General features: G+C 40.5%; 1 pseudogene across 1 annotated transcript in view; it reads right to left on the bottom strand.

The window, feature by feature from the left end:
• Nucleotides 1-24,611, bottom strand: part of LOC149147857 (SAC3 family protein B-like) — a 46,359-nt pseudogene that overhangs the window by 1,873 nt on the left and 19,875 nt on the right. The window contains exons 2-4 of the transcript XR_016263184.1: nt 6,104-6,896; nt 5,908-6,016; nt 4,814-5,819 (exon numbers count right to left, since the gene is read on the bottom strand). The product of XR_016263184.1 is annotated as an SAC3 family protein B-like (transcript). The remainder of the gene's footprint in view (nt 1-4,813; nt 5,820-5,907; nt 6,017-6,103; nt 6,897-24,611) is intronic.

Below are 24,611 nucleotides of genomic sequence, written 5' to 3'. Positions count from 1 at the left end.
GTCTTGTAGATACCATCGCATACATTAAGTTGCCTACCGCATTTGCATATGGTACATGAGACATATACTGCTTTTCTTCACCAGCTCTAGGACTCAAAACCGAAGAAAGCTTAAAATGGGAAGCTAGGGGAACATTAACAGGTTTCACATTATTCATAGAGAACTTTTCAAGTACCTTCTCCACATACTTCTGCTGTGATAACTAAAGCTTACCATTTTTCCTGTCTCTGTGTATCTCCATGCCCAAGATATGTTTTGCTCCAAGATCCTTCATATCAAACGCCCTAGAGAGTTGAGCCTTTAACCTGTTGATCTCTTCCATGCTTTTGCTTGCAATAAGCATATCGTCAACATACAAAGCTAAGATAATGAATATGCCATTGAAACTTTTAAAGTACACACAATGATCATACTCACTTCTTATAAAGTTCTGGCTCACCATGAAGGAATCAAACTTCTTGTACCATTGTCTGGGAGACTGCCTCAGACCATACAATGATTTCCTGAGCTTGCAAACTAATCTTCTGCTGCGACCTCGTACAAAACCTTCTGGTTGTTCCATATATATCTCTTCGTTCAAATCACCATGTAGAAAAGTTGTTTTAACATCTAACTGTTCTAACTCAAAATTAAGCAACGCAGTTAGTGCCAACACAGTACGTATAGAAACAAGTTTTACAACTGGAGAAAAAATCTCATGAAAGTCTATACCTTCAACCTGAGAATACCCTTTTGCTACCAGTCTCGCCTTATATCTCTCGATACTACCATCAACTTTCCGTTTCAGCTTGAAGACCCATTTACATCCAACAACACTTCTCCCTTCAGGAAGCTCTACAAGATCCCAGGTATTGTTCTTGGCCAAGGAGTCCATTTCTTCTTCCATAGCCTTTTTCCATTTTTCGCTATCTGTATCATCTATCGCTTCCTGATAACAAGACGGTTCCCCATCTTCAGTAACCAAAGCAAAAGATGAAGCAGAATCTTCATACCTTTTGGGAGTTTTCCTTTCCCTTGTTGATCTTCTCAGAGTAATTGGTTGCTGAACTGGTTCAGAAACTTGCACTGGCTCAGAAGCTTCAACGGCTTCCTTTGTGTCTTCAACACCTTTGTCTCCAGAAGTCTCTCCTTCCTTTCGACTGTCACCGAAAGATCTAGCCTCCAACTGAACTCGTTGGCACGGCGATACCTGTTCCTGTTCAATTCTTTCAACATTTGATTTTAACAAAGAGGATTCATCAAATGTTACATCTCTACTAATGACTATCTTCCGCAATGTAGGATCCCACAACCTATATCCTTTCACTGCATAGTCATACCCAACAAAGACATAACATTTCGACTTTGGATCTAACTTTGAACGCTGATTTTTCGGAATCAGAGAATAAGCATCACAGCCAAATATCCTCAAATGAGAAAAGTCACAAGACTGACCTGTCCAGACTTCTTCAGGAATTTTACAATCAATTGCTACTGAAGGTGATCTGTTAACTAAATAACAAGCAGTAGATACTGCTTCTGCCCACAACTCCTTTTGCAAGTTAGCATTGCTGATCATGCTTCTGGCTCTTTCCATAAGAGTCCGATTCATACGCTCAGCAACACCATTTTGCTGAGGAGTATAAACAGCAGTTTTGTGCCTAACAATGCCCTCATCCTTACAGTATTGTTCAAACTCAACAGAAGTGAACTCACCACCATTGTCAGTTCTTAGACATTTAATAGATTTGCCTATTCTTTTCTCTACCATTACTTTAAATTGTTTAAAGACATTGACTACATCAGCTTTTCGTTTTAGCATATAGACCCAAACTCTACGAGAGTAATCATCAATGAACGTTAAAAAATACAATGCACCTCCATATGACATAACAGGGGAAGGTCCCCACAGATCAGAATGAATGTAGTCTAAAACATCTTTACTATTATGATTACCAACTTTAAATCTCTGTTTACACTGCTTCCCATACACACAATGTTTACAGAAATCTAAATTCAAGGATTTCAGACCGGGAAGAGATTTACGTTTCATCAGTATGTGAAGACCTTTCTCGCTCATATGACCCAAACGTTGATGCCACAGACGAGTACCTGCTTCTTCCTTTTCTGACGCAACCGCTGCTTCACCGACCTGAGTACTTCCTTTTAACCTGTAAAGATTCCCGACCTTCTCTGCCTTCATAACCACAAGGGCACCTTTGAAGACTTTCAAGACGCCATCCTGACCTGTAAACTTATAACCATCTGAATCCAACACTCCCAAAGAGATTAAATTTTTCTTCAAATCAGGTACATGTCTAACACTAGTTAATGTCCTAACTGTGTTATCATACATTTTAATCCTGATATCTCCCATCCCAACAGTCTGACATGACATATTGTTACCCATAAACACAGAACTACCGTTTACATTTTCATACGAAGTAAACCAGTTTCTATGTGGGCACATATGATGCGAAGCACCAGAGTCTAATAGCCAGCTATCAAAACTCTGAGAGACATTACATTCAGGTGAAGTTTCATCTATCATACACAAATCTTCAGCAGATAAAACTTCGTCTACAATACCTGAATCAGCCTGATTTGCTTCGTTCTTCAGGTTTTCGGATTCCTTCCGTTTCCAACAGTCCTTCCTCAAGTGTCCAACTTTACCGCAGTTCCAACATTTTGCCTTACACTTTTTGCTCTTCGATTTCAACCTGGAAGTCCCCCTTGGTTTGTCTCCTCTTTCCTTTGAGCGTCCTCTAGCGACCATGGCTTCTGATGCAGTTGTATCAGTGCTGGATTTCCTTCGTACCTCTTCAGACAGAAGAGCTCCCACGACTGATTCAAACTTCAAAGAATCAGCAGAGCTGAAGCTGATTGAGGTTACGAAGTGATCCCATGATTCAGGCAGAGAACACAGCAAGGTTATGGCTTTATCTTCTTCCTGTATTTTTACTTCCATATCTGTTAATTGACAAATTAGTGTATTAAAAACATTCAGGTGTTCTGCAACGCTTGAACCTTCTTTCATTCGAAGACTGTATAATTGTCGTTTCAGATAAATTCTGTTGGTTAATGATTTTGTCATATAAAGGTTTTCAAGTTTTTCCCACAAACCTGACGCCGTGGTCTCTTCAACGATGTTGAAGAGAACTTCATCCGCTAGACATAGCCGGATGGTACTGAGAGCTCGGGCATCCAAGTCCTCCCAGTCTGAAGTAGTCATGGTTGTGGGTTTCTTAGTAACCCCATCCAATGCCTTGTGCAACCCTTGTTGCACAAGCAGATCCTTAACCTTCAGTTTCCAAAGAGCAAAATTGCTCTTTCCGGTGAACTTCTCCACCTCGAATCTTGCATTCGACATCTTGGCCATTTTCCCTCCTTCCTAGAATTTCAGGCTTTAAAAAAAAATAACTTCCCCCTTGCAAACTTGTTCTTCTACAATATTTTAAACAACACCCTTTCCCTTTTCAATCTCTGCTGCTATCTTTAAAAAAAAAAAAAAAATCTGCAAACTGCTATCTTTTAAAAATCTGCAATCTGCTATCTTTTTAAAAACTGCAAACTGCTATCTTTTAAAAAACTCTGCAAACTGCTATCTTTTAAAGAATCTGCAAAACCCTTTTTTCCTTTAAAAATTTCTGCTTAAAAAAAAACGATAACCGGATAACGCTGTCCACAAGGCCGGATTCAGGGATCCAGCAGCCTCAACGCTTCGCAGGAGAATGAATCTTCAGGGATTCTGCACCGTCCACAGTAGCAGGGATTCAACGCACAGCCACTCCAACGATTCTGGATTCTGCACCGTCCACAGGAGCAGGGATTCAACGCACAGCTACTCCAACGATTCTGGATTCTGCACCGTCCACAGGAGCAGGGATTCAACGCACAGCCACTCCAATGATTCTGGATTCTGCACCGTCCACAGGAGCAGGGATTCAACGCACAGCCACTCTGCCGTCCTCAGGGATTAATCACCCACGATTCTTCAAGCCTCAACGCTCCACAGGGTCGTCCACACTCAGCGTATTCTTCAAGCCTCAACCGTCCTCAGGGATAAATCACGGCTCTGATACCACTTATCTCCACAATGGTATGATATTGTCCAATTTGGGCCTAAGCCCTAATGGGTTTGTTTTTGGGCTTTACCCCAAAAGGCCTCATACCAATGGAGATATTTGTTCATCCTTATATACCCATGATCCTTCCCACTTCTACCACTTCTAATAAATGTGGGACTTTGTTCGTATACCCAACAATCCTCCCCTCGAACAAAGGACCATCGAGCCTCCCCTCAAACCATCCGCAAGATTCTCCCCTCTCTACCAACCAGGATTCTCCGCTCCAATGCGTTGGAAGCACACGCCTTACATGGTAGCACCACCTGTCTCGAGAGCTTGCTCCATCCCAGGTCAACTCCTCTTCACCGTGTCGGTAGGCAAGACACGTCCATGAAGAATCTGGAGCACACCCCCTGTTTAACCGAGCTCATCCACAGGCTTACGGGGGCTCACCATCTTTGTTCGGCATTCCGAGGATTCATCCACTTGGGTAACCTCGAACTTGGCTCTGATACCACTTATTGAATTAAGAGCAGAGAAAGAAAGAACAGCAATCACAAAATGAGAGAGAAGACCAAGAAATAGAAACCGAATTGTGAATCTGTTTATTCGATGATGATTTTTCATTACATGGCATTCGATATATTATGTGAACAGCTACTGTTACACATAACTAAACTACCCGTTACATAACTAAAAACTAAATTGGTTACAAAACTGTTTGACTTTGTTAGTTTAACCAAGTTCGTTGTCAAACCAACAATTTTAGAAATCCACCTTCCACAATATCATCAAGCACATTAATTTCAGGTGGCGGCCAACCAGGAACACTGTTCTGAGTTGCAGAAACAATGTCACTTTCAGTTCTTTCCAATGCCTGATTGAAAACAGTAATACAATCCCTCGGTGTCACTCCTGATGGCTTCACATTTAAGAGGGCGTTCAAATGAGGGTCCAGAGACTCCAAAACCAGATCTCGAACGTCTGAAGGATAAACATTTGGTTGTAAAGGAGCATGATGGGCAAGCCACAATAACCCCTCTCTTAAGAAATCATCACTAAAAAACCCTTTGACATCATATTCATTCTCTCTAACAAGAATAACAGACCAGCTACTAATCCTCATCCTATCCAATTTATGAAGCTCTAACAGGTTCTCTATTGTGATTCCTTCAACATTTCCAGAGCTCAAGATAAGGAGAGGTAAGTGGGAACCCGTTGAACACTCCTTACAAGAGACTGCAGTCTTGTTCGTTCAAGATCCCACCGAATATTGTCAGCCAATAGACACAGAAGGCCGCTTGCTCCTACGAAGCTAGCCTCGTTGCTTTCAAGACTGTCAGCATCAAAAGCCACATCTCTCAAAATGGACAAACTTAACAAATCATGAGTGCCACTACCTTCAGTATCCATGGCAATCCATTTCTTCAAAATAGTCATATCTGACTTGCACTCTTTGTTGTCTATTTCACCATTGCTCATTAATTTAGCACGCAACCATCGTCCCACCATGGTGTTGTGAAAGTTACATGATTCCATAGAATGGCCTAATTTATCCCGCATTCGAGAACATGTCACCAACTTCCAACATAGACACTTGGCATGAGGATCTTTTTCTTTTAGAATAGGCATGATTAACTCAGGCACCTCCAGTCTTGACCACATTCTTTCATGTCTCTTACGTCTTTCTCTTATAATCTGATCAATCTTGATCTCTAACGCCGGTGGAGGGCACATGGGTATGCCTGCCATGAATTCTTCAGAGCATGCATTCTGTTACAGACAATGGGCAGTTATTTCCTGAAATGGAAAACAAACACTATACACATAAAAGACTATTGGAACAGAATTTGTTAAATACCACTTTGTTGGATCTAACAGGAGGGCCCAAAAAGAGAGAATTCAGAGCTTTAGCAGCCTTCATTCGACGCATATTGTGCGCCTGTTTTGCTGCCTGACGCTTCCATTTCCTAGTTTAAAATGTCAAAAAATGTCAGGAACAAGCAAATAGAATCCTTACTACCTATAATAAAATCAAGTTGCGGATAAGAAACTACCTCAGGAAAATCTTCAATTTAGCACGATTAGCTTCTGCCATCCACATAGCCAGTCTTGCTTTCTCTTCTTCAAGTTCAGATTCAATTACGACACTCTCATCTTCTTTGACTCTCTCAGTACCATGTGTTTCAGCTTTATCACATAACGGTTTTGATACATCCTTTCTTTCAACTGGATTCACTAAGCATTCTTCCACCGGAATAAGACTCCTGTTAACTTCCAACTCTAGTTCAGAAGCAAACACATTTCTACGTTTTTCCTTTGGCTGATGCTCTTGCAGTGAATTCGACAAAAGTAGTTTAGACTTTCCTGCTACAGATCTGGGTGTCACATGTTCTATGCCCAAATTTGGCATGGGCAATGAGACTGGCAACTTGTCTGCTTCCTCTACCTCTTCCATTTGATGACTTCCAGACTCTTGAAGAATCTGCCAGTGTTGGACCTGATCTTCATCATTGAGTTGCCCATCCTCTTCATAATCAGGCATTTGCTCTTCTGGGGGGACAATGGAAGCAACTGTAGATTCTTTGGACTGAGTATCCCTATTAGACTTATCAATTGGAACATCCAAAGCCTTCATAGCTTGCTAAGTGCCATCCATAATTGGCACCTGACCAGAAGAAAACACGTCGAAGACTACTTTTGCAGACCTTTTCTGATGTACAAGTTGGGAACACTTGGTGGGAAAATCCATATCACTACTCAAGAATGGACCTTCTTTCACCATGTAAGCATCTTCATATTGCTTGAGAGAAATCCGTGGTATTCTAGAAGACCTTCGATATCTTCTCCCTGTAATATGTTACAACTTCAACTCAGTTACACAACAGATATGAGAAGAAAATATAGTGCGTAAAATGAACCAATTGCATCACATAACTAAGAAAAAAGAAATAAGACTTCAAGAAGAAACGTACCTCCATGCCTAACCACTTTACAACCTGAGCAACTGGAATACCCTGATTCTTCTGCAACCCATTGTGCAATGAAGCTAATGCTTGAGTCCGCAACTGACAAGAGAGATGATGCATAAGTTTTTTGCTTTATAGTAGACACATTAGGCTAAATCTGATCTGTTTTATGTGTGGTGGCTCTATACTAGACTCTAGTATACTGTTTACTTGAATACAAAGATTCTCCCATATTATTGCATATTAGATTGGTTTAAGTAAAAGTTTATTTAAAAAGAACATGTCATTAACCATTGAAAAGGTGATCAACTGGTTAGCACTCACATCAATATAATTCCTGAATAATATGAAAAACTTCATATTTCAAAAAATAACATGTTTAAGATCAACCATCATATTTAGTATTTACTATTGATTGGAGGAAGAAAATGTTTTTCATGACTCTTGTTCACTTCCAAAATGTTGTTTATGGTCTCATTCACCTTCTTAGAGAGTGAAAATTTCAAAACTAAAACAGTATTAATTTCTCATCACTAGCACTTATTCTCCATATTTTGTTCCCACTTAAAACGTAAGCAGTTCATCTTCCCTCCCATTCATTGAACCTAATAAGATTGATCAACTGGTCAACTATCACATCATACAAAGAAAGAGTACCCTCCAAACTTTATGCAGAAAAACTAGCAAAACATCCAAATTGGCCCATAAAATTAAATGAAAGCACATGATTGCTAGAATAGTTAAGAGTATCTGTCAATAGCTGACCCACCTTCTTTCAAGAAGAATGCCAAATAGGTGAGAGTAGTGACCAATGTAATAGGCAAAGAACTATGGCAGAATGCTATTTTTTGACCATCATAGGGTTGTTGGCTAGTTGGCTATCAAATAAGGACTAAATTTTTCTCCTATGGGTTACCCACTTTTGGTGGGTAACAAGTCCCGCATTCCATTCAAATTCAACCCTTCATGATTGGAAATAATAATTTTAACAAGCTTGTCTCCACTTTGAGAATCAAGTCTTGATGAAATGCATAGAAGAATAGAAGATTTGTTTTCACAAGAACTTCCAAAAAACGGAGGGTATGGCAATGTCCAATTATGTAGAGCCCAAAAGGAAAAATCATCATTCTAGAGATTATAATCAAATCTATGGTTAACAACAATGGGTAAAAATATTAAGTGCTTCCACATGTAATAAAATGTTAGAAAGTTGAGAAAACAATGTTTATGAAATACCTTTGTCAGATTGCATCAAAACCAAGGACATTTGAGACATAACTATGTTGCTTATGATCATTTAAGGTTCACTTCACAAGCGACAAAACCTTCAATTGAAAAAAATATAAAGCAAGTTGAAATTCAAGATTATATACCCTCCTAGTTCGAGAAGAAGACAATGCTATCCTACTTAATCTTGTTACTGAAGATCAACATTATGTGTGACTCTTTCTAAGGTCCTTGATGCAAAAGTCTCAGTTGCACTACAAAAACAAAACGTTGAAGGTACCACAAAATTAGAAGTAATGTTGATTTCATGACATATAACACATCACCAACCATGCAATCATCTACCTACTCTTCCATCAAATAAAATTCAACATTGACTAAATAATTCAACCCATCTATTGTCGATGCAAAACCTGATTTTTTCCTCCAAATATATCTCGACAGTACAACATATGGATGCCAACAACAAGTTTTTTGACCCAACCATAACCTACGAACAGCCTGTTACCCACCATTTTATGGGGAATATCCCTAGGAGAAAAAATTTCTCCAACATAGTCCTCAGTCGGCAACCAGCAGCCCCTTGCAGCCATCAGCTAGCTCACTATGCCATTTCTCTGCCACCTGAGTCGGCCATGTGGTCCCTCGCCCATCTGTCAAGATCGTATGTTTGAAGGTGGGCCTCCCGAAGCTAAAGGTATGCCTTGTCATTTTGAAATTGAGTCTTGTAGGTTGCTTATCATCGACACTTCTAGGTATGGATTCATGGGGGGATTCGGCGGAAAGAGTGGGCTAGGTCTGTGCTTATGTCCCCTAGACCCCTTTTAGGACTTCACCTTGGATTCTAGTCTCGTGGGATCTCTTTTATTGACCACTTGGTTTCAAGGATGGTATTTCATGGGAAATCCCGATTTTGGTTACGTGGTCTCGCTTCCTTATCCGCTTATATTACCCCCTTTCATTATTACCCCATCCATCACTTCTCCCACCTGGGTCCACATTCCTCCATCGGTTCCACATAGGGTCAGCTCACCCCTTCCCCTTGCCCACACCTTTTAAAAAGAAAGTTAAGAGCATATATTGCCACATTCAACAGGAAAAGTACCACAAAATGAAAAAGATGGTCGAGACAAAAACATTTAGCATGTGGGCAAAAGCCATTACACGAAGCTCTACCCCATCATCATGGCCATCACCCTGGTTCCAAAAGGTTCTATGAACCTTCCTCATCATATAGGAACCCATGATTGTCCCAACCCCTGGAGGGCAGTGAACCGCCCTACCTTAAAGGATGCAATTCACTATTATATCTTATACATCGTACTCTAACCCCTTGAGCCTCGAGCAGTTAATCAAAGAAAATCATAAAAAGGCAAAAGGCATAAAAGGAAGGGTGGAAAAATCAAGGTCGGGGCAACTCATGTACCACGATTTCTCCCTCCTACACCTTATAAACCCAAGTGTGGGCTTCCCTCTTATTAGCTACCCTTATGCCCCAGCATGTGACCCAGGGTTGCCCCCTCTCATTCCCTACCTCATTCACCTATTTGCCACATGCCACCACCTTTTGACGGATGTACCTTGACTATATTATCCCCTTTAGAAGCAGAAACCACCTAATAGGGTACTTGGTTAACCCCATTAGGAGTTTAGGAGACATTGGCACATCCCGAAGCCCATTATGGAAGGGCAGGCCATTATGAAGTCCCCACCTGTGGTCCATGATTAGGTAAGCTCATTTGCTCGATTTCTCTAATGACTTGTTGTATTGGAAGCCTAGGGGACGCATTAGATCTTATGCAGGATTGCAGATGGTTTCCATTTGGGGTTTGGTCTCCCTATATGGGGTCCTAATCCTCTAGAGGGCTACATTGGCACATATAGGGTGAGCGTTGAGAGCCATGGGCCTCCACAGCAACAGATAGACATTCAGAGATTGTTCGTGGTTCAAGCATTGGACAAGGAGGATGCACCTAATCCATCATGCCCAGTTAACCCCAGATCTACACCATACACTTAGCAGATGATCCAGGACTTCTATGATGATGTGGAATCTCCTACATTATCATCTTGGCCCTTGAGGGCGACCTACAGGCATCTTCAATTTGTTTGGAGACCCATGAGGACACTTGTGTGCCCCCACAGTCATTTGGAGCACCACAAGTTATTACAAGGGGCCAACCCCTTGTCCACTGCTTTTGAGGGTCCTATTCTTCATTATGGCACCCATGGACCTCATCAGGCCTCTTAGAGGGCCCTACGACATGCATAGATTATTATTTGTCCTCTTGAGAGGCTTATCTTTTCATTTGTGAGCTAGTTTGGTGGGCTTGTCACCAAAGTTAGGTCATTTGCACATTATTTTATTTTTAGGGGCTAATGTAGGCTCATTAGCTAAATCGAACTCATAATTACTGTATAAATAGGAGTTAGTTGGATTCATTTGTATCATCACTTCACTGGGGATCTCTCTATTTTTAGAGAATTTCGCGCTTTTTCCTTGGAGGATTATTTTTCCAAGGCACTCTATGTTTCTATCAGTCTTTTATGCATCCTCATGAGCAAGCTTACTACATCCTCCTCTTCTTTTTGTTGTGCTACCTCTGTAGTTTGAGGATGTATTGTAGCTGGCAGCCTGAGTTGTCTTCTGAGGGCTGCTATGTCTTCTTATTTCTTTTTGATCAAGGCCTGAATGCCCTTAAGATCCTTGGGATCATGTCCCAACTCCATAATAATCTCCTCCAAGGATTTGATTCTATTATCCAAAGCCATTGAGGAGGCCTTCTCTAATTTTAGTTGGGCAGAATTACTGTGCAATGAATTTTGCAATCTATGAGCCAATAATGTTTTGTCTGCCAAGGTAGAATATACCATTTCGCCGGTTTGTTTGTGTAATTCAATCTGGTCCATTGGATGGATGTCTTTGGAGAGAACTTCCAGATTGGTTCTGATATAGTCAGCAGCTGATTGTGGTTGTTGCGTTGTAGGTCTGAAATGACTGAGGGTCATTTTCCCTTCCTGGATATCATAGGCTGCCATTAGCCTTTGTTGATTAGTGGGAGCCATTCTCAGCAATTGGTTATAGAGCTGGAACCTTACTGGCTCATTTATGGCCTTGATATCAGTGAATGCCTTCTTGATGTCAGAGCCCTGTCTGCTCTGTTTCCTGGTGGATGTAACCTCCACACCGTGTTGTCTCTCTTGCTCTGGCTGAAAGGAGCTAGCTGATGTTTCCATACTTGGGGGAACTTGCTGTCCAGCTGGCCCCTCTGGCAATTCTTCTTCTGAATAAGGATTTAATCTTTGTCTCTTTTCTCCTTGCTGATCTGTAGATGCCCCTGTGGGTGTCTCTTCCTGCCTATCCCTTTTCTTGGCCCTTTCCTCATTAAGAGGAGTCTGTAACACAAGGATTTCAGTCACCTTTGCTTGTGTTGAAGGGTCTTGCCCTTGACTTTGTTCATCTATTGAAACTGGCCGGTCTGCCATTGTCTCTTGCTGCTCAGAATGCTGTACTTCCTTGCCTTTAGATGTGTCTGCTGGTGGAGCACTTTCTTGGGCAGGCTGTTGGGAAGTTGTGGCAGATGATGTGCCCGCTCCAAGGTGTCGAGGCAATGTGCAAAACACCTGTCCAAAAGATTCCAGGTCAACTGATTTTTCAAGGTCTTTGATTGCTTTTTTTGTTATCTCTTCTTCAGTAAGCTCTTCCACTAGTGTGCCCTCTACCCATTCTTGTTGATTGGCATATTGTTCAATTTCAGGGATTCTGTGGTGCACATACCCTGTGAGCTTGTTTTTAACTCTTCTAAAGCTTATGAAATGTTCAGGGTCATATGGTGACCAATGGAAACTTAGTTTGAGCTTAATTTTCTCTCTCAGAATAGTGTCAACATCCTTCCATGCTTCCTCCCTTTTATTAAAGATAAAGGGGCCCAATTGATGTCTTATTTTAAGCTGTGCTTTTTTCCTAGCACCGTAGAAGTGAGTTAAATCTGCACTGTTGAATTGCCGATAGTACTCCAAGGCAAAGAGTCTCATGGGGACATATTTTGGCAGTCTGTAGGGGGCTAATTCACAGCCATAAATCCTGATTACAGTGTGGTTTTGGTAGTAGTACCAGTCACCAATGTTGTATCCCTTTGAGAGATGTAGGATTCTCTGCATTTCAGCAGTGAGCCTGGCAGGAGGATCTGTTGACAATAAGCAAGTGGCTGGATAGATAAAAAGATCAATAAACTCACAGTATGTGTATGGGGAGAAATTAACATGATGGAACACTGAGGACCAAAATATTACAGACCTTCGCTCCCCCCTAGCATCCAATTTTTTAAGGAAGACCGGGAAACTATCAGACTGATAGTACAGTAGAAAATGATATATATATGAAGTGTATTTGAACACTCTTTCTCTCTCCAGATTCATGAACTGCTCGTGAATTTTGTTGGCTATGTAGGTAGCATAGTCATACTTGACAGCAGGGGGTTGTCCTGGAGTAAACATGGACATTAGGGCCAAGACTGTTTCATCCACAATTTCACTTGTCTTGAACCCTAGGATATAAGAAATCATGTCTATGACCAGTCTTCCAGTCTCATCAAACCAGGTATGGAGATAGGGAAGTGTGTATCTGGAGTAGCATTCTGGAAGCATGAACATCTTGGCAATTCGGTCAACTTCTGCAGAGGACAACTTTGAGGCTTGATCCAGCAATTGTTTCATGGAAAGGGGGACCAGAGGCTGAGTTGGCTTGAATTGCAGCATCTCATTTATAGACTGAGGGGTAATGACAAAGAGGACATTTCTGGAAGGGTCTATCACTGCCCTTTGAGAAGGCTCATAATTAGCACAACATTGATGGATGAAGTCAGGGAAGACATTCACTGAGGGCAGGTAGTATATAGGCATATTAGACTCCCATATTCCAAATAGGTCAGCTTTGTTTCTGAAGTTATTCCTTATTTCACAGAAAGCCTGAAGGTGAGGCTTGATTCCCTCCATATCATCGATCTGAAAGTCTCTGTCAGCAAGAGGTAGCCACTCTAACTCTTTATGAGGTGCATTTAATGGTGCAATATTCAGGGCCACTGGAGCCTCCATGATTTACTGTGATTATAGTTGGATTTGGTCTATATTTCAACAGGAAACAGAGTCCTGATAGTGGGTTTTTTGACAGGAATGCTGCAAATTGAGTTTATATGGAAATGGCCTCTCTGGGCAAGATTCAAAGGAAAAACCAAGTCTTCAGAGTTTAGCTAGGAAGCTGAGAAAATGGTGAAAAGATCGCTTCGCCTGCAGGTGCTTTCTTGATGGTTTTACAGGCGGAAATGAGCTCAATTTCAAGTTTCAGGGGCAATTTGCAGAGGGTTATAGAGTAAACAGGTTTTCTTTGGAAGCAATGGTGAGTAGTGAGTTGAAACGGGGAGGTCTAGAGGTTAAAGCATATTTCAATCACATTTAATTCTTTCGGAGATCGTTTTAACAGAGAAACTTCATAAAATAGGGTTTACGGGCGATAATCGAATAAATACCTGTTTTACAGGCGCTGGATATAGAATACAGTTGCAGAGTGAGCTGAAGGGATTCGGTTCGCAGGTTGACTTTACTTGGGTGGTGGATTGAACGTAGTTCGCATGCACAACCTCCACAAAGCGACGAATAAGAAATAAACAAAAAACATCGCTTTTCATGACTTTTTAACCAAATTTGGGTTTTTTCGGACTTTTGGCGCTTTTTGTGCTGACGTCACCCTGTCCTGTAGCATGGTACGGAATGTAACGTGGCAGCTGATGTGGATGGGTGACAGGGCGGACACGGAAGATTGTATAGTAGTGCGGGTGCTGACACAGATGCAGACGTGGTGATGACGTGCGTGGCGGGGAGAACAAGCGGTAAACGGTTTCCATCGGACCGCTTTTGATACGGGAGTGGTTTCTATCAGCGCGGGCCCAATGCAATAGGAACAGGACACGCGTCCCTATGTACGACGGCGAAACCGCTTTCCATCGGGAGGTAACTTTCGTACTGCAGGGCAGCTCCGATATCAATGCAGGCCGTTGGATCTGGCGGGCGGGATCCAACAGTTGACGGGAAGCGCAGGTGCCGGAAAGATACGGCACGGGGACCCGCCCATATTTTTTAATATTTTATAATGTCGCGGGGGTTTAAAACTTTGGGTTTATGGGTTTTTGTGGTTGCGCAGGCGGGCATGGTTATTAGTTTAACCAAATATTAAACTAACCCCAAAGTATTTACATGCGCACCAAAGTTTAAAGGTATGGTATGGGTGGGAGGGTTTAGCATGGTTATTTATTTAACCTGAAGTTAAATAAATCCCAAGGTTTATGGACGCGGAGGGGTTAATACTAAGGTCCCAAATGGACTTAACATTTCCCCGAAACTGTATTGTATGGCTAAAATTGCCAAGGGTAGGGATATTTATATTTGTTGGGCTTTTTTATATAGCTTTTGTAAAATAGGGGTGGGGAAATAATTAAAGGAGCTATACAATAAGTTAGGATGTCAATATGGATATATGGAATGAAACTGCATGAGTAAATGCCAAGTTAATAGAGTGAAAACTTAGGCATAGGGAAATAAGGGGAGTATGGAATGATGTTTTTTACACAAGAAATGTGGCTTCTTTTCACTAAGTAAACTCAGAGTTCAACTTAGCATTTCTCCTAGAATGAAGTGAAACAGGACTATTGGGCAGATCCCAAGGTCCTTGAGGGGATGTTAGTAAAATATTTATGGGGGAATGATGGGGGAATTAGTCATGCTTCCATTGTTTTGTAGCCAAACAACTGCCATGGTCCTTGTGTCATTGATGAGATGAGTCCTTCTTGACAAGGCAAAAAAGATCACAACCTTGTTTCTGCAACCTCAAACTACCTACCCAGTCTAACACACCTAGCATTTTTTCTTCCTTTTGATTGGGTGCACTTGAACTAGCAAACCCTGAAGTTCCTCTTTTCTTTTGACTGCCCTCCTATCTAAATCTACCCTTATCTCTTCCAAGGGCCCAGATTAAGCAGTTGGACTCCTTTGTTTCTCTACATGTCTACTCATCTGCCAAGCTTGAACTATTTGGACAGACCTTCATTCTCTATTCTACAACAGGCAATTTAAATATGGACTGGTCCAGATTGAACTGTTGGGCCATCCATTAAGTGTGATGAAACAGTGCTTGCACTTTTTGAACTTGCTTTGCACAATTTAAGATAATAGTGGCATTTTGACTGGCCACTTTGCTAGTCTTTCTTTGGTGTCCATTTTCTTTTCTTTTTGTTGACCAATTCATTCTTCTTTCCCTTTGATTTTTCTTTTAGGGCATACCCTCTTTACATTTTTTAATTTTCTTTATCTGTATACAAAATATGGAACCTTTGCAACCTGGAAAGGATGATCATATTTGGCACTTCCATAGTCAATCATGAAAAATGAAACCTATTGGTATAGGAACCTAACACTAACAATAGAAATACCACAACAAACTACTTTGCATAATATAACAAGATACAGCAGTAAAGCTACTAGTGCATAAAATATAGAAAACGTTTTACAATTTTCGATAACCTAACTTCATTATATTAACAACTTTAATACAACAATTTAGGGCTCTTGTACCAGGGATAATAACCCTCATCCATCCACTGATAAAAGAATACAAGAACAAGATACATTGATCGTCTTACTGATGTAGATCTCAATTGCAACTACCTTGATCGTACCCTGAACACAACTGCTAGTCCATTTTCTCCCAATCTATAGCTCTCGCTTCTATCAATGGTCATGCTCGTTTAGGTCACTGAACACAGCTTCTCCAACTTCTCTCTAGTTGATCGTTATTCCTTCAATGCATCAATACATAGAGACTCTTATTGATTTGTTCACAACATCATTTCTGAACAAATCTAAACTACCCACTATCGATCCTCAACTCCTTTGTGACTTCTTCCCTCTAATGCCTTCGTACATTGCTCTAATGAAGACAAAATTTAGGCCAGAGGGTTGCCACCTATCATTGCAAGATGTCCTTCTCCAACAATGAAATTGGGTTGATTCTCTTAGTTGTCCTTTGTCTTTCAAGGTGTCAACACTAGAGCCTCCAAACTTCACCCTCCTTACAGTTGTCAATGTCCTTCTTGGAAACTAATATAAGGCTACTTTGAGCACCTACTTATTTCCCTCCAACAACCTTAAGATACCCAACCATAAACTATCCAATGTGGACTCTATCCTCTAGCAACAAGATATCACAATAAAGAGGGTAACTTACCTTGTTATGCAAACTTTTTCTATCCTTCTTGTCCTTGGTTGTTCTGCAAGTCTAAGCACTTATTAGGGCACATGTCAACCCTACCTCCTGTTACAAACTCTATTTTTCTTCCTCCTTTTATCCCTTCAAATCTTTGTTCCTCCTTCCTAAAGTTTCCCCCTAGTTTAGGCTTGTTTCTAAGCCTCCTAACCCTCCCAAGAGATGGGTTGTCTAGCTACAAACTCCCCTAAAGTTACTGTGATACAAAATAGAGATAAAGACACCAAAAGAAACTAACATAAACAACCCAAATCTCCTCTATAAAGCCTCGACCTACTACCCATATAACGCGACCCTCCAAACAGTCTTGGAAACTTGGAAAGCAATCCTCCTTTTCTCCTTCACTAGGGATCCTTCTATCTGCAACCAAATCAAAGATCAAACTTGTGATGTGTTTCTCTTGGTGTTATGAATAATTTGGTATCTACAGATAAATACTAATTCCCTAGATAAGTAGCCATATCTAGAACAATAGTTTAAAGCACTTTAACCTTTTTCTATAAAGAATAGAGACAAAGAGAATGAGAGGACCTACTTGTACTTTCGCTTTCCTTTTGCCTCCTTTGTATCAATCATGTCGCTCCTTCCCGTACTTAACACGCTTGAGAAGTACCTGTAAACATCAACATAAGATAAAGAACCAATCAAAGCAAAATATCTATTGATTACAAGTAAATGGAATCAGATACATTCACACATATAAGCATCACATATCAAGATAAGCATATGGAAAAAGGTGTAAATACTTTATTGAATATAAGGAAGAATTACAACCATGAAGCTTGATTCGAAGTCACTCCTCCAGCTTTGGTTCCATCCACATCACATCATAAGTATGACATTCCGACAACATAACAACACTTACAATAGTCTCAATTCTCACACTAACATTATCTCCTTACAATTCATCAAAGTCCAACCCTTTATCACTTAGATGAGTTCTCAATTTATAGGAAGATGGAGGAGGTTTTTTTGTCAATGAGGGTATTGAATGGCCTTCCATACTTAGAATTAGTTCCATGGAGGAAGGGATGAGAGGATAGGAGGTATCTTAACTCATTCCTTATCCATTTTCGAGCTCATAGGAGATGATAAGTGTGGGAATCTTCTAGAAGGCTCCAGAAGATAAGAATATTCCCCAAACCCTATGTGAATTTCACTCAAACTCACCCAGTGCAGGTTAAAGAGGGCCTAAGTGATTTGCAGAGCACCCTAGAATTGACTTAACTGCTCTGCAGCACACCCTTGCATGGGCCTACCTGCGCTGGTCCCTCTAGAGGTCATTTCAGGATGTCTTTAGGCCATGAAAATGTCTGGGAAGGAGGCATTCAAAAGGTTGACTTGTTTAGGGCATGTAGCAACTAAAATTAGGGTTTGATGAGCCCTAAAACACTGATCTGGATGATGGCAGTGATGTACCCAAATGGATCTATAATAGTTGCCCCCTAAAGCATGAAGTCAAAAATGTTAATGTCGAGTGATATGCTTTACGATGTGATGAGGAGGTTCCGAAGTAGTTAATGACCTGCATCGATTACAATACATAATATCATGATATTTTGATTTTTTTCTCATGAATTCCTTAGGGAAGGCATACCCATGCTCAGCATATAAACTTTCATTACAAGTACATAAACAGTCATCTACAATTATAGACCCATGATCGGAATGACCATCAATGTAAAGCCATTGTACGGATGATTTGGTACATTTCCTGAAATTGCAGCCCGGATGGATGAAACTAGATCTGGGGTCTTCTATCTTCGCTCAAGTATGAGTCTAACCATGTGAATATGTGATCTGGTGTCGAACATGAGAAGACACCATCTGATTACCAGCCAATGATGTAAGTTGTTAATAGATGCGAGAGAAATCACCGATAATGATAATGATCCTTAAGGTACTGCAGTACATTCTGCATGGTGTGAATGGATGTTTTGATGTCGAACACCATACAAAGTCTTTCTGTCGAAGGTGAGTGATGTTAACCTATCGCTAGAAGCAAGAAACTTTCCATTGATGCATGCAAGCCTCAAGGTACTGAAAGGGTGTTTCTAAGTCAACTTCTTGGATAATGAGCTGATGTCGACAAGAAGCGACTCGTCGTAGGAGGGCCTTGATGTATCCCATATCAATGACATGAAACAAGTGTAATGATTTTGGAGACAGAATGTGGCTGACAACACAAGGTTCAGGAATGGTAGTCATGAAAATGAAGATTTATGGTATTGCAAAGGATGAATTTTAACTGAATGAATTCTCTTGAACATGTTGGCGACACTGAAATGAATTGGTAGCATTGACTCAAAACAAAGTGATGGATGGTATGATAGACCAATGGTATGATAACCATCAAGCTAATAACCCAACCCAAATAGTCACGGTGATGAAGTGAAAGTGTCATGTTTAAGAGCGACTTGCTACCAAAAGTGGTTTACCACTTTTTCCATTTTCCCAAGTCATTGCTGATCAGTACCTCTTTATTTTTTATCAAGCTTGAGGAGGATAACATATGATTGTTGTATAATTCCACCCTTTGGGTGAATCCATCACTATGTGATGTTTTAACAAGTCTAGCGAAGGTGAAACTCGGTCTTGTCATGATCGACAAGTTTGTCGCTATTTGATGTTTTAACGAGTTTAACGACAAAGATAACTCGGTCCTTTTCATGTTTAAAGAGTTTGAAAAGGGACGAAAAGAAAACTCCACAAGTTCTTTTTCGTAGATTTGCCTCTCAATCCCGAAAAAGCATAAAACAATGCGAGAGATAACTTATTGACCATGTTTGGTTAATGTATTCCTTTTTCATAAATAATCTATCTCAGTCCAAAAAAGGGTTAAACTTATACTAAGTAGATGTCATTTCCAATCCATTAACGAGCTGAAAAGGAGAAGCGCTCGGCAATATTTTCATATTTAGAGAGTCTGAAAAGAGCTTAAAGAGGACTCCAAGGGGGTTCCTTTTTCGATGTTTAACAGAGCTCGAAAAAGAGATAAAAGTATGCTTTGTGGTCAAAGATGCAATTTACAATCGAGCACATCAAATTCTATAATTCAACTGTAAAACCTGCTCAAAACACCACCAAATGGATTAAACATACCTATTTCATGAGTAAAAATAGGTAAATACTAAAGTTTATTCGATTAATGAACATGAAATAAACATAAAACAAATATTTACCATGTTATTTTTACCATTTGATATTTACCATTTAGATTTGTGCTCTGGGCTAGTTTTTTACCTCAAACTTTAGCAGTTGATTGCGAGAGATTCTATGGACCATTTCTCGTGTCATCTAGACCAGGTAGGAGATCTACCCCTCCTCTTTCTTTTCATGTCATTCTTTTACTATTTCATGCAAGTTTTAGGGTTTTTTGGGGCCTCTGGGGTTAGATTTTTTCGCCCTGGGATCAGTGCAGGCTTGCATGTCAAAAACTGTGCTGAAGAGCACCCAAATAGAAGGCTGCCTACTTTGTAGCACACTGTCTCCTTGCCTGGGCTGCACTGGGTGAGTTTCCCAAACTTGTTTCACCTGTTTGCTCCAAAATTTGTCCTGTTTTTTGCATGGAAAGGATCCTAATTAAGCTTATGGTTTGATTTCAGGCTTTCATCAGATCAGAATGTCTATTACTTGGTGAGAAAGAGAGCATGAAGAACAAGACATGATTGCCCTAAATAATCCGAGTATAGTTGAGGCCCTAAAAAACTGTGGGTTTCTCAAATACTTCAGGTTGTCCGGAATGAGGCAACAAATAGAACTATTGCAATTCCTAGTTCATGCATGGGATCTGACAAATCAGGCTTTTCACATAGGGGACAAAGTGGTCCCTATTATGATCGATGATGTTTACTTTCTTACTAGGCTGTCGAGGCGAGGTGCCCCCATCTCACTTTTAGGATTTGCCCATGGAGGTGAATCGGTGAGGGTTTACATTCAATAGTTTTGTCGGCCAGGTACACAGCCTAGCAAGGATGGGAAAACAAACATCGGGGATGTAAGTGATTTGCCTTTAAGAACTATCCTTTTCACTATCGCAAAGTTGGCTGGCAGTGTGACACTTCATCTGGCAAACAGATCATATATGAAGTATGCACCAGAGTGTCTTGAGCCAATAGTGTTCAACTGGTGTGAGGTTGTGGTTTCTTCACTGAAAGAACAACTGACAAAGGTAAAAAGTGGTAAGATGAAGAATTTTAGCTATGGTTCTATCTTAATCGCTTTGGCCTTAGAAAGAATTCCATTGATGCAACCACAGCATGTAACATTGGGTGTAGCTGGTCCTAGAGATCCACGGATGCAGAGGTGGGTCGAATTGATGGCTAGACATGTGGGTCAGTCAGCAATCATTTTTTCCACTGCATTCTTCAGTTGGCTCTATCAACAACACATTATCGTCGAGGAGCATCCATACTCAGGGATGGATTTTTGTGGAGATCCAAATTTGATTTTACCAGTGGACGCTCAATGGGGTGCTATAGGTAAATTGTTTGACCAAGTGTTTTTTATTTTCAAGTTTCTACATGTTTTTTGTGTTTTTAATGTTTCCAAGACTAAATTAAAATCGTTCTCATGCATGCAGATGTGGGTACTGTTCGACCTATGAGGCACCAACATGAAGCAGGCGGGCCAGTGCAGAGAAACATTGGGAGAGCGGTTCTCCAAGATTTGGATTTGGTCGAGACCTTGGCAGAGTTGCAGGATCATGTGGAGGGATTAACCCTTGGTATTTCGGATGTCCGGATCGAGGAGTCACCTATGAGGCTACAGCGCCATACTATTATTGTTCCGGGCTGTTAGATGTGGATCTTACGCATGATAGCTCAGGTTGTGACCTGTTATCATGAGCATCACTAAGTCTACTTAGGATGTTTTTGCATGCATTTTGAGTTTTTAGGTCAGATGACCAAGCGTGTCTTGGACACAAATTTTGTAAAAACCTTTAAAACATCTATCTATTTTTACTTTCAGAGTTTTTATATATATGGTTATGTGCAATCTTATTCACCTAATGATGTGAATTGAAAATTTACTTTTACATGTGTCGCAAATGTATGTTTAACACATAGTTTGCTAATGAGTGAGTTAATGTGTAATGTTTCTGGAAATATGTTGATATTGAATGTACTCAAAATTTATTTCCAAAAGACGAACTCTAAGGAACATATGAAGAATTTTTGGATTTCGAACAGTATAAATTTTTGTTAGTTATAGTACAATGAGTTTTGAATCCAGCCTAATGATGATTCGGTAGATGCCAAGTGAAATGGCATCAGAGAGAAGTTCGATCAACGCGCTATACTCAGTGGTATTATTCGTCTATCGGCCAATACAAATCCCTTGAAAACTCACTAACTCGACACTTGGAGCGAAAATGGCCCATGCTGGAGAAGATAGGTTCTGCGTACAACGACTAACACCATCAGTGTAACCAACAAATGGTTCCAAAGGTTTCGACATCTACAAAAAATGCAAAGCAGATTACTTAACCATATAAAAATTCTAAAATACACACTAACACACACACATGCAATTAAAGCGTATATACAGTGATTTTTACTACACTCAATTAAGCATAGTAACGTTTGAGATACAACCCATTTCGGGGCTGTGAGAATAGAATTCCATCATAGTCCACTAACTCGTAGGCACCTTTTGTCAAAACATGTTGACAATATAAGAAACCATCCAAAGTGGTTCAAATTTCCCTGCTCCAAGTTTATCAGCTTCCTGATCGTAAAGCAAGACCAGGTCTCTTTCTGAGAAAACTCGAGGCTTGAAATTTATGTCATATTACGCCTTGATTTGTTTCTTATTTGCTTCGTTAGCTAATGTGGCTTCACAACAGGTTTCATCCAGATGGATAAGTTCCAAGAAACGTGCTTCTTCTTCAGAAGTGTCTAGTAACAGGTCAATCGCGAGTTTGAGAGATGAAATTTCACATTGTATCGGCAAGATTGCCTCCAGACCATACACCAATTGAAAGGGTGTGAATCCAGTTGCATTTTTCACCGAGGTTTGATATGCCCACAAGGCAGAGTACAGGATTAAATTTCAGTCCGTTTATGAACCCCTATCATTCTTTGAAGGATTTACATCAAGACTTTGTTGATGGCCTCAACTTGTCCATTAGCTTGCGGGTAATACGAAGTAGAACTATCTTGTGAAAGTCCTAACTTAGCAGTCAACTCAGCCATCATTTGATTGTGAAAATGCAATCCATGATCTGTAATTATAGCCTGTGGTACACCAAACCGGGCAACCACGTGGTTGAAAAATAAAAGAGAAGTTGTTTCGCTACTGTTGTTTAATGTTGGCATCGCCTTGGCCCATTTGGTAAAATAGTCAACGATGACTTTAATGTACCCATGCCCCCCGGCCGAGGTGGGGTTACATGTCATGAATTCAATGCCCCATTTGGCAAATGGTCCAACAGCGACGATAGGATGCAATGGTGTAGGTGGTAATCTAGCTTTACGGTCATAGATCTGGCATGCATGATAGCTTCTGACGGCAATTATGCAATCTTTAAATATACTAGGCCAGAAGTAACCAGCACGAATAATTCTCTGTGTGGTAGCATAACTAGATAAGTGTCCACCACAAGCACCTGAATGGCAATCATTCAAAACTTTCTCAGCTTCCTCATGAGTGAGGCACCTTCGTAAAATTGTATCGATATCACGACAGTAAAGAGTGTCACCAACGATAAGATAATCTTTGGCTTGGTATCGAATACGTTGTTGTTGCGAGTTAGAGGTATCTAGCCGGAAAGTTTGGGTTTGGAGATAAATCAATATATCTCCATACCACGTGTCAGATGACGAAATCAGGAACAAAGACTCATCCAGAATTGATGGTTCTGATGTTGAATCAATAGAAGTCGAGGGAAGGTCACAAAGTAGCTCGGCAAAAACTAGAGATTTCTTTGATTTGGACTTTATGAATTCTAGATCAAACTCCTGCAAAATGATGACCCATTTAAGTATTCCCCCCCCAACAATTGACGTGACAAAATATATGTCATAGGGTTGCAATCCGAAATGACAATGGTTTTTCGGAGCAGGATATAGTGGCGAAATCTCTGTACAGCTTGAACAGCTGCCAAAGCTAGTTTCTCGACATAAGAGTACTTACTTTCTGTATCATTGAGATTGCGGCTCAAATAATATATCAGATGTTCAATCCCATCTTCCTCTTGGACTAAAACCATTCCAATGGTTGTATCTGTAGCGGCGAGATACAGGAAGTAGTCATTTTGATAATTCAGTGAATACATTAATGAGGCTCTAATCAAGGTATATTTAAGAGCATCAAAGGAAGCTTGGGAAACCTGATCCCAATGGAAGGGTATCTCCCTTTTCAATAAACAAGTAAATCCTTTAGCCATTTCAACATAATTGGGAATGAACCTCCTCAGAAAGTTAGCCTTCCCTTGGAGTCTTTGTAACTGTAGTAGATTAGAAGGTGGAGGCAAGTCAAGAATTGCCTGAACCTTGAATGGATCGAGTTGAATTCCCTCCTTAGACACTACGAATCCAAGCAAATGACCAGAACCAACACAAAACACACATTTATGTGGATTGAGTCGTATTTTGTAGTGTTGGTACTATAAAAATAGAGCTTTCTAATGTTGTGGGTGATCAGTCTGCTTTGGTGAATGAGCAGGAAAATCGTCAAGGAAAGGTTGAACAATATGTTTGATGTCATGGAAGGCATAATTCATTTCCCTCTGAAATGTTGCCCGTGCGTTCTTCAAACCGAAAGGGAGTTTCCGATAAGAGAATGTGCCCCATGGACAAATAAAAGCAGTTTTAGATTGGTCCTCTGGGCGGATATTGATCTGATTATAGCCGGAAAATCCATCCATAAATGAGAATATTTCACATCTGGCACATTCATCAATAATCTGGTCGATAAAGGGAATGGGATAATTGTCTTTTGGACAAGCCTGATTAACATCCCTATAATCAACGCACACTCATATTGTCCCTTGTTTCTTCATGATAGGAACAATATTGGAAACCCAGTCAGCAAGGGGAACAAGGTAAATGA

This window comes from Pinus tabuliformis, chromosome 9 (assembly GCF_031772625.1).
Source record: "Pinus tabuliformis cultivar Carrire ecotype Pingquan chromosome 9, CPIR1, whole genome shotgun sequence".
NCBI classification, from domain to species: domain Eukaryota; kingdom Viridiplantae; phylum Streptophyta; class Pinopsida; order Pinales; family Pinaceae; genus Pinus; species Pinus tabuliformis.
The sequence above is the reverse complement of the archived record's forward strand: the minus strand, read 5'-3'. Positions and strand labels throughout refer to the sequence as shown.